Genomic DNA, 4,382 nt, shown 5'->3' with positions numbered 1-4,382 from the left:
CCGGTGCCCCCCTGGGGGCCTTTATAAAGGAGGGCAGGGGGGAGGGCAGCCGCACCCTGTGTCTTGGCGCCTCCCTCCCCCTGCTACACCTCTTCCTCCTCCCGCAATAGCTTGGCGAAGCCCTGCCGGAGTCCTGCTGCATCCACCACCACGCCGTTGTGCTGCTGGATCTTCATCAACCTCTCCTTCCCCCTTGCTGGATCAAGAAGGAGGAGACGTCATCCGTTCCGTACATGTGTTGAACGCGGAGGTGCTGTCCGTTCGGCACTTGGTCATCGGTGATTTGGATCACGGCGAGTACGACTCCATCATCACCGTTCTCTTGAACGCTTCCGCACGCGATCTACAAGTGGTATGTAGATGCAATCTCTCTCCTATCACTCGTTGCTTAGATGAACTCATAGATGGATCTTGGTGAAACCGTAGGAATTTTTTTAATTTTCTACAACGTTCCCCAACAGATATGACTGGTCGAGTGGATTGCACTCGACGTCTTCAATTGGTATTCCTTGTTGTCTTTGGGGTGCCTTTGCTTCTAGGGTAGTGACCTTGGGTAGGGCATATTGGTGAGGCCTATGACCCTACCCTAGGTCTATATCCTCATCAGCGGGACCCCTAGGCGTGTGGTGGCACGGCTGATCTGGGTTCTGCGACGCGACGATGGGCGCCGCAGGTGGCGGGTGGCCGGCTCGTCCTCGGATGGCGGCGGCTAGGCGTGGCGGGCGGCCCAGCCTCGGACATCGGCGTAGCTGCGGGCACAGCGGCCGACCTTTTCGGGCGGCGGTGGGGGTGACCAGCTAGGCTGCTGTGGCGTGCAAACTGCTTTCAGATCGGCGGCGGCGGCATGGAGGGCCTGGTGGTCTCGTCGGCGGCATCTCCAGTCAGATCTGTTCTGACCGATGCGACCGGCGGTGGTGGTCATCTCTTCTGTCAGAGGTGGTCGGCCTGAGGCTGAGTGTTTGGATCTCCGGATCCGTGATCCAGTACTGGCTATGAGTCAGGGAGACATAGTTGCCGGTGAAAACCGAGCCGGCGGCGGGCGATGGCGGCGATCTATGTCGTTACCTTCATAAAGGCATCGTTGTGTGACTTGTGTCGACCCACTCGTACTGCTTTGGGGAAACCCTAGGATCTGGTCTTCCAGATCAGACAATGGCGGCACTGCGGTAGCGTTTCTCTTTTGGAAGCATCGTTTGTGGAGCAGTGCTGGTGGTCAGAGGTAGGAGGTGGAGCGGCTTCGTCTTGCACGGAGCTTCGATGGAGATGTCAAGCCATGCCTGACCGACAGATGCTACGCTTTGTCATGCCTGGGCGGCAGGTGCTACGCACGATAGATCTTCCAGAGACTTCAAGCTGTGTCGGCTGGTGGTACTTCGCAGCATGGTGCTGAGGTGTACCGGCGGCGACCGCGATGTGCTCAGCAGTTCGCGCACAGGGTGGTGGTGCCTTTGGGCGCCGTGGTGGCGTTGACGGCAGCTAGACCGGGCAAGGATGATGTGTCAGTACAGTTCTGAAGATGGAGTGGTGGCAGTTGGCGGCGGCGGCATCTGAGAGCGCGCCAGACCGGTGTGTGCCCATACCCGGCAAGTGGCTTGGTTGGGGTCTCAGGTCTTAGATGTTAGGCTTGTCTGCGAGATCTGTGGTATTAGGCCCGGACTATCAACATCCCTTCATCAGCTGGATAGGATTAGCGACAATTATCGCATAGACGGTGGCTTCAGACTTATTGTTGTATTTCTTTACAAGGTGTTTGGTGAATAATTAATAAAATGGCTGCATGCATCACCCAGATGCAAAGGCCAGAGGTGACCCCTCCTTCTCTAAAAATATATTTAATGAAAATTTATTTACACAATGGTATTGTTATTGGCAGGTAAATCACGAGCTAACGTACTAGTAGAATATTTATATCCCGTTGCAATGCGCGGACATTGTTCTAGTTGCCTAAAAAAACTAAGCTAGCAGATTGTTTCTTCAAGAGAGAGAGAGAGAGAAAACGCCAGTCTACCGATCCAACAGCGCTCAAAAGTCAAAACACATGCGCGGTCACCAGCAGGTCGATGCAGTAGTTGAAGAATTCAGAGTTCTAAACTGAACGAGTCCTTGACGACTGAACTGGGAACATTTGATCTTTGTTTAGTTGCGATGGTGCCTGCTGCTGTAAACAATAAGTAAGCTCAACTAATCGTTTATATCATCAGCGGGGATAGCTCAGTTGGGAGAGCGTCAGACTGAAGATCTGAAGGTCGCGTGTTCGATCCACGCTCACCGCAAAATTATTTTTGGAATCATTCTGCACAGGCGTTTTATTCTTTTGTATTTTAAAGGGGATATTTAATTATTTATTTCAGCAGCGGGGATAGCTTAGTTGGGAGAGCGTCGTGTTCGATCCACGCTCACCGCACAAACATTTTTTAAATGTTTCGGCCCAGGTTTTATAGTATTGTTTTCAAAAACAGTCATTTTTTTTGCATGTAGGAGTAACCCAGCTCAGTCCAGAACAGCAACAAGCTGGGCTTTTCGACGCGCTAAACTAGGGCCTTGGACAAAGTCCAATGGAATTCTCTCTCGAGAAAAAAGCCGAGTTCCAACTGCCGTCCCAAACAGCGATCAAAACCCGCCAGTTCCACTCGCGGTGGCCTCTCAAGAAACCGCCAGTTTCCCTGCGTCAACCCACCGGAACAGGCATACTTCGCACTCACCACAACCGAGCATCAGGGCACATGGACGGAGAAGGCCGACTCCCGCGGCGACGGCCATGCCGGTGGTGGCACCTACGTCGCCGTCCGCCACAGCGTCGGCGTTACGCCGAAGCCGTCCCCCGAGGCTTGCGCTGTGCATTGCCGGCGGCAGCCAGCGCGAACGGGTACGGACATAACCTGTGGATGCCCGTTGCGGCGCCGCGCGTCGAGCTCGTCCCCGTCCTTGTCCGTCCCCGGCAGCGCGATCTCGTTCTGAGCATGGCGTGCGTGGCGGTTAAACTCCTTGGTCTGCTCATCGGCGCGCTTGGTACGTCAGGGTTGTGAGATCGGATGACTCCGTAACTACAGTCTGAATCGGCAAACGCGGTATTCTCAACAGTGCGGTGCGTATGGCTGCAGCATTTCTGCTAGGTAGGAGTAGTTGTTGCTGGCCGTGTCTCTAGGGCCTGTGTCTGTTCTACGCTCTTCAGTCTGCCATCCGGATAGTTTCCATTTGTTTCCTCTGCAAATTCAGTTAGAACCAGTGAAGCAGTGCCGGCTTGCCAATCTTTTATCAGATAGCAACGAGATGGCGAGTGTCATATCTGTGTGTAGGAAAAGTAGTACTGCATCCTGCACTGCAGGTAGGTCGTCGTGCCTCTGTTGTTTCGAAATGCGAAGGATCCACGTGATTGGAAGAGAATGGACCGTCAATCCTTGCTTACAGGATTTGGAGGCTGCCATTTAAATTACGAGGGCATGTTTCAAATTTTTCCAGTGTTTCGGAGAGTTCGGAAACATTTTGTTTGGTCCCCATTTTTATCGCAAGTGAAACACGTCGTTCTATTAGATTTTTTTATCAACTTACATCACAAGTGGATTTCAGTTACTCTTCGAATGTTACAGGCAAATCATTTCTATACATGCAAAAGTTGATATGCAGTATGTTTATATATGCAACCGGCAAAAAGTATATCCATGAGCCGTGGCAATGCACTGGCGTTCGTGGTTAAAAAGCAAGAAGTAGATCTTAGTATCTTTTATTTTAAAGTTTAACCTTTTTTCATTTTTGAACTTCGTGGTTACACATGAATCACTAACTCATTCAAAGATTGTGATTGTGAAATCGGTCAAATTATCCACATTTTGTTACTGCCATGTACATTGTCAACCCTAAAATGCAGAACACACTTTGATCGGGTTTCTGTGTTGGCCAAACCATAATAGTACATGGATCGGATCTCTCAATTAAGTACAACAGAGAGAGGGTAATATTCCTCTCTTCATCATCTGTTTCTTCTTTAAGATGAAACAAGCAAAACTGATGCGCCGGTCCGCATCTACTACCACTATAAAAGAAAGAAAGGGGCAGATCCAAACAATCGGGCCCATCCATCATCAAGATCTAATGGCCCTTAATCCTTCGGTGTTTAACGCTGTCAACCACGCACGCATTAAGCCACTGACAATCCATCGATCGCTAACCCTGCCCTGCCGTTCGGGAAAAAACCGCACACCCGCACGATTCCCCGGCACGACCTCTCGCCCACGTAGCCTCCCGCACACCCGCACACCGGTATCAATCGCTAATCCATCGATCCTCCTCACGCGCCGTTTGTCCCGCACCATCCCGTCCGTCGTCGCGCCCTTCGCCGCGGGAGCCGCCCCCCGCGGCGATAGCCGCGGGAGCTGCCGCCGGAG

General features: G+C 52.1%; 1 non-coding gene across 1 annotated transcript; it reads left to right on the top strand.

Moving 5' to 3' along the window:
- Positions 1 to 2,200: 2,200 nt before the first annotated feature.
- Positions 2,201 to 2,273, top strand: TRNAF-GAA (transfer RNA phenylalanine (anticodon GAA)). Its single transcript has one exon. It is a non-coding gene; the product is annotated as a tRNA-Phe (tRNA).
- The last annotated feature ends 2,109 nt before the right edge of the window (positions 2,274 to 4,382 follow it).

Source organism: Triticum aestivum, chromosome 4B (assembly GCF_018294505.1).
Source record: "Triticum aestivum cultivar Chinese Spring chromosome 4B, IWGSC CS RefSeq v2.1, whole genome shotgun sequence".
Lineage (NCBI taxonomy): Eukaryota > Viridiplantae > Streptophyta > Magnoliopsida > Poales > Poaceae > Triticum > Triticum aestivum.
This window is presented reverse-complemented; position numbering and strand designations above follow the sequence as displayed.